This window comes from Spermophilus citellus, assembly GCF_964194105.1.
Source record: "Spermophilus citellus genome assembly, chromosome: 12".
Lineage (NCBI taxonomy): Eukaryota > Metazoa > Chordata > Mammalia > Rodentia > Sciuridae > Spermophilus > Spermophilus citellus.
The window spans coordinates 44,434,402-44,444,761 of NC_138198.1; the positions used below are offsets into that span (position 1 = coordinate 44,434,402).

The following is a 10,360-nucleotide window of genomic DNA, read 5'->3' on the forward strand; positions in this document are numbered from 1 at the left end:
TCTGAAAACACAGCACAATAGTAATAGCAACAATAACATACTATTGTAAGTATCCAGTGTTTTAACAGTAGAGATGTGTTAGCCACAATTCCACTCCAACTCCAAAGTAGACTTACCAATTAAATATCACAGATAACTTTCCTTTTGTCTCCTCTCCCTCCTTCAATGTCTTTCATTTTGATTATGGTATTTTTAGTAGGAGGTTCTAGATCAGATTATGAAGGCAAAGTGGGTGAAGGAACACATTAAGTCATGCTAGCAAATTTTCAATATAAAAGTGTTAAGTAAACAGCCTCACCAAAAGGAACATTTAGAATGTGAATACATATTTTGTCAGCTTAGACTATATCTGCAAATTCTAACACAACTGTGTATTTTTGTTTGTTCTTTGTTTTATTTTATTTATTCATTTATTTATTTTGAGATAGGGTCTTACTATGTTGCTGAGACTGGCCTCAAACTTGCAATCCTTCTGCCTCAGTCTCCTGAGTAGCTCTGACTTAAAGTTTTCACCATCACACCAAGGTAATTAATATTATTGTTAAAAGTATTAATTTACCTTTAATCATCTGACTACTTTGCTACCTCACTACAGACATCAATTTTTTGTCATTAAATTCCATTGGGAAATATCTAAATATTATTTTTATATACCTTAAGTCTTTTTTTTTGTACTTTCTTAAATCCCAACAATTAGTTAGTATGTATCTGCCCTTAAGTAATTGGGTTACAAAGGTGGCATATAAGGTACTGTTTTCAGGAAGTTTACAGCATGATAAAGGAATACAAGTATTTTAATAAATACGTGTGATAAGTTTTTGCTAATATTTAATAGAAATTATTTTGATCTGAATGTGTCCCCCAACACAATATTAGGAGGCAGGGCTTTGGGGAAGTAATTAGATAATGAGGGCAGAAACTGCATAAATAGAATTAGTGCCTTTACAAAAGAGACCCAAGGAAACTTGTTTCCTCCTTCTACCTTTACAGTGTAAGGACTCTGCCAATCATCCTCTATGAAGCACAGAGGGAGCCCATCCTACACACTAAATATGCTGGTAACTTAATTTTGGAATTCCCAGTTATTAGTTATAAATTACCCATTCTAAGGTGTTTCATTATAGCAGCCTGAACAAAGACAAACATTTATATTGGAATCAGTGCCACACACAGCAGCAGTCAATTGTGTCTGGGCATACTAAGTAAACTCATACAGTCCCAGTAGTTTAACTAAGATCTGTACCTGGAAAGGAGTCCAATAGGGCACAGCATGTATTTCTACAGGTATGAACAGGAAGAAATCTAGAAGGAGAAAGCATAGTTTTTATCTACTTAAACTCACCTTTGAAAAATGCTATTGAGAAAGTTTTGACAAAGTTAGATGGTTGATGTTGTAGGGTGTCTCATCTTAAATATACATTTTAATGAGTTTAGACAATTGCCATGTTCTTATCACATACCTTTTCATTTAGGGTTGACGGACACATTTGTTATCACTAAAATATTACAATATTGCTGAAAAGTAAGGGAGGTTTAGGGGCCTGACTTATGCAGGTGGGTTATCTTAAGGGTGAATTTATTTCACAATTCTGCTTCTTCAATTTGCTTATCTAGCTAAAAAGTTACTTTTAGGCATATTAAAAAGTTTAATCTGCAGTGAATCAAATCTTTTCTCCTAGACAAGCTTTTCATAGTGAGGCCGATTTGAGGGAATACATTCATTGGTAAAACATATGTATAGTCATAGCCAGGGTCTGGAAAACAAGGTGATAGATACTACATAGAAGGATTAAACCCACTGGGTGCAAAGTAACTGACTTCAGGAGGAATTGGCAGCAAAGTATTAGGGAATAAAGATACATAGACAATGGGCATGACAAAGCCTAGCAGCAGAAAGTCCTTCCCCAGGCCAATTCTGCAAAGCTAAGGAATAATGGTAAGAACAAGAACAAATTCTGAATTCAGAAAATTAATCTAGTAAGATTACCCACTCAGGGGCAAGACCCAGGGAACCTGAGGCTGGGGTAAAGAATTACTATGTATTTGTTCTGTTCTTATGGCACCTGATGTAGTCTGAGCAATAATTTCAGGATGCAGATATGATGTCTTATCATATAGATGAAGAAACTGAGTCTCAATGAAGCTAGAGAAACAGAACAGTTACTGGGCTGCAGCAAAAGTGACAATGCTGAGACACTAAACTCCAGACCAAAGCTTCCAAAATACTATGACAAAACTACCCAGATCTATGGCTCACATGTGTGTGTGTGTGTGTGTGTGTGTGTGTGTGTGTGTGTGTGTGTGTTTCAAAGTAGAATGGAAAGTGAGAAGAGGGAATCAGGATGGTCAGGTTATCACATTACCCTTTAAGATTTTAAAACATGGTGGCATTTATGACAATCATATTGTGATCCATCTACTAAAATATAAATATATGGAGGTCTATCTCTCCAGGTGAGGATGCAATTCTGTCCCTGGAATATCAAGTAATACAGCCTTGAATGCAAAGGCTGCTCTTGACTGAGCACAGTCTGGTAAACAATTTTCCACTGCATGTTAGTGTATCTGCAATCAAAGTCTGTGTGTATCTGTGATTTATTTAATCCCTTTACTTCTTTGCTCATTTCCATTATTGTGTTCCTACTTCCCCTGTCTCCACACCATCCCCCAAAACACTTTTCTCTTGCTTATGGAGATGGAAACCAGAGGGAATTTGATGCAGTGGTGGGTTTAATATGACATTTGAAAAGTGACTTTTTGATTTTCAATTAACCTTGCACAAAGAGGAAATATTGAATATTGGGTTACAAAGATGGTAAATAAGGTACTGTTTTCAGGAAGTTTACAGCATGATAAGGGAACACAAGTATTTTAACAAATATGTGGGATAAGTTGTTGCTAATACTTAATAGAAATTATTTTGATCTTTGTTCTTGGCTGGATCTGCAGACAGCCTGGTTGGTACCAAAAGCTGAACAGAGCTTGGGGTGGGGTGGTGAGGAAAAAATGGCTAGGGCAGGAAGAGAGAATCTGGCACCTACCAAAGTATGTGCACAAAATGAGAGAAGGATAGCCTGTAGTAATTACTCTCAGAAGGGGGAACAGGTAGGAGAGAAATTCTCTTGTCATTTGTTTGACTTAACTGTGTGCTTTTATGAGCCATCTGGCTGGAAGGATTAAAGTTACTTTTAATAACACTTCCTTTCAAAAAGAATTCAGTTTGAAGTTTCCCAGTAGGGCCTCCCAGTCAACAGCAGAGTCTGTTCCCCAATCTATGTCCCCCCCTCCTTTTCCATGTAGCCACCTTCTCCCCTTCCCTTCTTTGAAAGCCACATTCATTGTTCTGTTTGTAGAAGGTGATGCTTATACCATAATGTAAAACAGTAAAGTTAACTCCATTGTCTCCTCTTTCCAGATTTTAATGCGATCTTTACCAAAGCCAATATCCCCACACCGAAAACCCATTTCAAAAGAAATCCTTGAAAATTATATATGGAGAACGAAGTCACTTGATGCTTTGGACCTCATTGAGCGGTGTTTGAACACCAGCCTGGTGACAACGACAAGGTTCCATAACACACACACTGCACATTACTAGGAGAACCTCTGCTTTCGCTGATGTAGCCTTTCAATGTAGCCTCTCTTCTTTGTGTCTCTGTTCTTGCAGTGTTTCTGCTTCATGCTCCCTAGCTGTTTTCTCTGGCTCCCTCTTTCTTCTCACTGTTTTTGTCTGTGACTCATCTTGCTCTGCCACTTCCCCTGGCGTTGTCAGGGTCCCACGCAGCATACCCGTGACATGGGGGTTGGACTGAGTGGACAGCGAGCTGCACGTGCAGAGCTGCCGGGGACCATGGCAAGAGGACTGCAGCACATCCCGCCCGAGGCCGGAGACATCCATCACCTGCTCCTGCACTCGGGAAGACCTTCATCTCATCCCTAGATGGCAGCAGGATTCTGAAGCTGGCACAGCCCTTGGCAGGCTTTTCTGGTCTATTTTCCTGAACAAATTGCCAGGGGATAAGGTGGCTAAACATCCCAGCGCGTCCCTGGAGTGCAGGTCAAACAGAAGAGCAAGCCGGACAGACACAGCTGGCGGGGCCTCTGAAGTCAGATCCTGCAGCTCCGGACATCACATCCTCTCTTCGCACACACAGATGTGCAATGTGAAACAAAAGAAGGAAAAAAAAAGAAAAATAAAATAAAAGAAAGAAAGAAAAGGAAAGAAAAAGAAATAAAGGAAGGAAGAAGTTTGGTCTCTTGGAGACCGTGTCATTGTAAATACCAGTGATTCTGGACAGTGACAGAAGTCTCTGAGGCATGAGTGCACAGAGGTGTACGCGCACACATACACACAAGCACGCAGACACATCCTGCCAGAGGATGGGGACAGTAGGCCTTGGGGGCTGCAGGAAGATGGCAGGGTCTGAAGATGAGACTTTATTTCCATTGTCACAGCCATGCTGCTGTATTTGTTGGGGGGAAGTTTTGTCCCTGGAGCCTCAGTTATCTCATCTGTAAAATTGGGGTTATTACAGCTTTCAGTTCTGTGTAAATACAATGGATTATTAAAATGATCAATTGGAACAAAGAAGGGGGAAAATCAGTTTGGCAGGAATAGTCCCACCAGTGCAGCATTTGGCCCAGCAAAGGAATCTTCCTTCAGGGGAAGCATCGGAATGTTGTTGTTTCAATGTTTATTTTGATCAGGAACAAATGAATTCTTTGAAAACAAAGGCTGGAGGTTGTTTCAAAACTTAAAAGCTGGGGATCTTATCTCTAAGTCACTTATTTTATTTACACCTAGACCCCATCCCAGATTTTGTCCTCACTTGGAAAACCTATGCATCAGAACTTTTATCAATAGAAACTACCTGAACCAGCTCAACAGCTGTATCTTCAAGGGCCCCAGGATTACATAGGAAAATCAGAAACTGGTCTTTTTGGTTTATGCTATATTGGTAAAAGTTACTGTTGACATGGCATCTGACATATTGTGTGAATTATGGAAATTTCCCACAAAGGCTTACTCAGAGGGGGAAAAAAAGATCCAACTATCTCATATTTTAGTACACTTGCCTGTCTCCTTCCTGTTTTGTGAGTTCTATCCCCTTCTTGCACCACTGCAATGTCCCTAACAAAAGGGCCAGGGGGACAGATGTCTACATCTCTTTGTCCTATCTGGGGTTATGATTCCTTCATTCTCTTCTGATCTAAAATTTCAGCAAACATACCACAGATAGAAAGCCCTCCTTCAAAACCTCAACCCCAGGAATCATATAATACATGTAAAATGTAAGTAACCTTGATTATTTACACTAAAGGGAGTAGAGTGTTTTGCAACCTATCACTTTACTTACTTCGGGTTTTACAGAACTTAAATCTGTTCCAAAGTGATACAGTGTGGGAGACACTAAGATGTTAAATAAAAGTCTGGTCAGTGACAATTATCCTTCCTTTAAAAGATTATGCCAGATCATGGAGCAGGAAGAAAAGTCAAAAAGTTTCTATCATTTGAGTTCTTCCTGTAATATTTGAGTATTTGGACCTATAACTTGACCCCTATAACATTAGCCCCCGCAATATTATCATATCAGTCATTCCAGAAATCTCATATTGTAATATTGACTTGCCAAATAATCTCATCCTTAGAGCTTTCTAATAGTCTCTCTCTGACAAATTTTTCAACATCATGAAGTCCTATACTTCAATGATCACCCACACTATTCTGAAAATCACCTCTCCATTGGTCCCTGCCCAGCTGTTCCTGCAAACCTTGCCATCCTGAACTTCACGGTGCATCACCTGAATTAGTCTTACTAAGACCTTCTATTCCTTGTATCTTCTCTTCTGGAAAAAGTATATGCCTCACTGGGAACTTCATGTAGAAAGCCTATAAAAAAAGATCAAAACACTAATCTTCATTCATTCCACCAAGAACCAGGGAAGAGGACAATGTTGATGGCACTCACCTAGCATTCCTATGATTCTCATGGAATTCCTTACAAGCAGTCTTAGATGGACAGTTTGTTCTATCTTCTATTTCATTTACTTCTGATTCTTTGTTTTCTTATTTTTTAGGTCCTAGGGATTGAACTCAGGGACATGTAACCACTGGGCCACATCTCCAACCCTTTTTTATTTTTTTTATTTTTTTGTTTGAGACGGGGTCTGTCTAAGTTGCTTAGAGTCTTAATAAGTTTCTTAGGGTCTCTCTAAGTTGCTGAGGGTGGCTTTGAACCTGCAATACTCCAACCTCAGCCTCCAAAGCTACTGGAATTTCAAGTGTTTGCCACCGTACCTGGTTCCTATTTTTTTTTCTTATCATTAGATACTTTGGTTATTTTACACTAATTATTTTATTCTGAGTATTTTTACTGAGGGTACCAAAACTTTGTCATTTTTCTCAACTTTCTCACCACCAAATATATACCATTCTGCAAAGCAGATGAGCCTCTCCACTGCTTCAAGATGAATGGAATTCATTAGAAAGAGTAGACCTGAAGCCCTGCACCTCACAGAAATGTTTATCTACCTGAGCTCCCCTCTTCACTTTCTTTCTTGTATTCTCAAGGGACAGAGGCCCTTTTTCTAAAGCATGATACCCCATCCAGGAATTCTCTTCATCATAACCTTGCTCTTCTGCTCTAGGATGGAGAAATCTCTCTTCATACTCCCTTTTTATTCTTACATAATTCATCTGTCAAGCTCTCTACAAGCTCAGTGTTACTGAACAACTTGTATGTCAAGACAAACACACACACACACACACACACACACACACATTACACACTCCAATGCTCTACCACACTTCTTCTGTACCTTTGTTCATGCATGTCTTTGTGATGTAGAATGACTTTCTTATACTTATTTTTCCGCCTGATGTTTTCTCATCCTCCAAATCTCAGGCTCAAGGACTGTGTCCTGTAGAGTACACTTTCACTCACATGCAAAATAATGTATTTTGTTTGCCTTGCAGGGAATACATAGCTTTACTATATCAGTTCACAATCTTTTTTTCTCATTTGTGTGTGCAATTTCTGTTTAACACACTACACTATGAATTCTTCAAGCGCAAAATCTGTGTCTTAGTCATCTTTATATTTTTTATTTGTTTTAATTAGTTACACATGATAGTACAATGATCTTGACATATCATACATTTGAATCCAATGGAATATTTAAAATAAAATGCAGACCCAGAAACATAGTATTAAAGTTTGCTTAATTTATCAGCCACATTGTATCCTATGATTATTGCCTTCAAATAAAATTGTTTTCTCACATCACCCCTAAAGAATGGAGAGTTCTTTAAAGGGTGTTCTTGTCACCTGAACCTTCTCCTCATTTTGCCTATTTGAGTACTACTGAGTACTAGTTCTAAGGCTACCCAGCCAAAATGGTCAGTGTTCTCATAGAACACTGGACTAGTATAAAAGGCTCTGCTCTTGTGAAACACACTGTGGTCAAGAAGATTTTCCAATTTGAAATGGATACTATAGAGAGAAGGAACAAGATGGCAGTGGAAGCAAAATTTATAAGGTAAAGAGACAACTTGAGCCCTAAAGGCAGAAAATTATCATACTCCTCTCAGTGAACTGAGTCTGAAAAGCAGAAGTAATGAAGATGTTATTGATTATATTAAACTGATAATTAAACTAAGGTTTTACACAAAGTGTCAGAATGCAGACTGGATCTCAGGTCTCAGTGTTAAAAGCAGAGCTCTTATGAGCCCACTTTATCTGCTTTTCTCATCTCTTTGTATAATCTGATGAGCATTATGAAGATAAGTGTCAAATAGCCAGGTCCTACCTAGTATGAATGAAAGGAAAAAAAATACAAAGAAAGGGTGAAACTTTGAAACAGAGGGCAAGACGGTGAGCTAGCAGCTGGTTTATTAGTCAATGAACTATTCATGATAGAAAGTGGCTTCTTAAGCTAAAGAGTCATCTATAGAGCATTTAAATTAATGGTCACATTTGATTGATGTTTACTCCAAGCTAGTCATATATCCTCGTGCTTTTCCTCCTCATCATCATGTGCACATACCAGGTAACACTGAATGGGCTTTACATATTTTGGTCCCAATAACCCCATGTGGTAGTTACTACAATAATCCAAACTCACTAGATGAGAAAAAAGGAGACACAAAAATTAAATAAATTGATTAATTTACCCAGCTAAGAATTGGAAGTCCACTGGATACACATTTATTCGCATGCATTATTTCAACTAATACTCATAGCAATTTTAAAAATGAGTAATATAATTATATTTTATAGTATACTAATCATCATTTTGTAAATGAGGAATCTGAGGGATCAGTAGAATAATATTTTGCACTCCTACTTAGGAAGATCCTATTTTGTCTGATTTAAAAATCCACATCTGATCTAAATAACATTATGCCTCTGTCGTTTCAAGCTGGATATTTAGGAATAAGTAGAAGGTTATCATGATTCAGTAAATTATCTCTTTATAGGATTAGTTTTGTACCTGTGTAAATAACATTTTAAATCTTCTTGAGAAAAATGATTTTTCAGAAAAAAGAAGAGGAGGAGGAAGAGGAGGAGGAGGAGGAGGAGGAGGAGGAGGAGGAGGAGGAGGATAAAGGAGAAAAAATAAACTTGCACTCCCAGTCTGACGTGGGGCATTAGTTTGACTTCAAAGAGGGGAATTTGCCTCTGGTGCCCCTGTTATTCCTTGGGTTGTACCTTCTCTTCCCTTCTTCTAAACTTGAAGAAATAATCTTTCCAGACTTGTCTTTTTTCTTTTTTTTTTTTATTGTTGGTCGTTCAAAACATTACATAGTTCTTAATATATCATATTTCACAGTTTGATTCAAGTGGGTTATGAACTCCCATTTTTACCCCGTATACAGATTGACTTTTTTCTTACACAATAAAGCTATGACTCCTTTAGTCTTATTTATTTATTTATTTATTTATTTATTTATTTATTTATTTATTTATTTATTTTCTGCAGGATACTTCCTAAGCCTAGAATTCAAGGGTCACTCCTTCAAAAGTCCATGCACCCTGGACCTCCATATAACAGATAGGGACAGAGAGCACCAAGAGGCCAACTATCTTAGTCCATTTTGTGTCACTAATAACACAATACCACAGGCTGGGAAATTATAAAGAAAAGAGGTTTAAAAGGAAGGAGCGGAGCCTGAGAGCGCCGGCCGTGACCGCGGCTACAGCAGTGACCCAGTGAGAGGAAGGCGGGGACGGTAGCAGCTGGAAATTTAAAATTGTTTGGAGTCAACACTGATTCCAACCATGGGTTTGTCAGCCTCTACCCCTGCTGTTCCAGTTCAGACCTCAAATGCTTCAGATCATCAGACAGCATCACCGCCTTCAGGATGCCCAATGCATGAAGGGAAAATGAAAGGCTGTCCAATGAATGCGGAACCCTCCGGTCCAACCTGTGAGAGCAAAGCATACTCTGTGCCTACCCACCAAGATCGTGCATATGAATATGTGGAGTGTCCTGTTACAGGCGCTGCTGCTAAGAATAAGGAGAACCTGGATCCTTCAAATCTGATGCCACCACCTAATCAAACACCAGCTCCAGATCAGCCCTTTGCATTGTCTACCGTCAGAGAGGAGTCATCCATTCCACGAGCAGATTCAGAGAAAAAGTGGGTTTATCCTTCCGAACAGATGTTCTGGAATGCAATGTTAAGGAAAGGGTGGAAGTGGAAGGATGAGGATATTAGTCAGAAAGATATGTATAATATCATTAAAATTCACAATCAGAACAATGAACAGGCCTGGAAGGAGATTTTGAAGTGGGAAGCTCTTCATGCTGCGGAGTGCCCTTGTGGTCCATCTTTGATCCGATTTGGAGGGAAAGCAAAACAATATTCACCAAGAGCAAGAATTCGTTCCTGGATGGGGTATGAGCTGCCTTTTGACAGGCACGATTGGATCATCAACCGCTGTGGCACAGAAGTTAGATATGTGATAGATTATTAGATGGTGGTGAAGTCAATAAGGACTACCAGTTCACCATCTTGGACGTCCGCCCTGCCTTGGATTCGCTTTCAGCAGTATGGGACAGAATGAAAGTTGCTTGGTGGCACTGGACATCATAACCACTGTTTTGTTTCTGATGCAAAGTATAAACTTTTTTTTTTTTTTCTGAGAGATACATTATACTATTTTCCCCAAACTGAACTGCACTCATGATGTAATGGGAACTTCAAGTGGGTCATACACTTCATCCTCCACTTAGCAAAGGGCCCCTGCTCCATTCAGTTTTGAGCTGCAGTTTGCCTTGTGGTTTATAGCAAATAGTTCTAAGTTTTCTTCCCGTTTGGTTTAAGTGGGAAGCAGTACCTCAGTTTGCCCGTTAG

General features: G+C 39.0%; 1 pseudogene across 1 annotated transcript; it reads left to right on the plus strand.

The window, feature by feature from the left end:
• Positions 1-9,183: 9,183 nt before the first annotated feature.
• On the plus strand, positions 9,184-10,158 carry LOC308631935 (holocytochrome c-type synthase-like; annotated as a pseudogene). Its single transcript has one exon. The product of its transcript is annotated as a holocytochrome c-type synthase-like (transcript).
• The last annotated feature ends 202 nt before the right edge of the window (positions 10,159-10,360 follow it).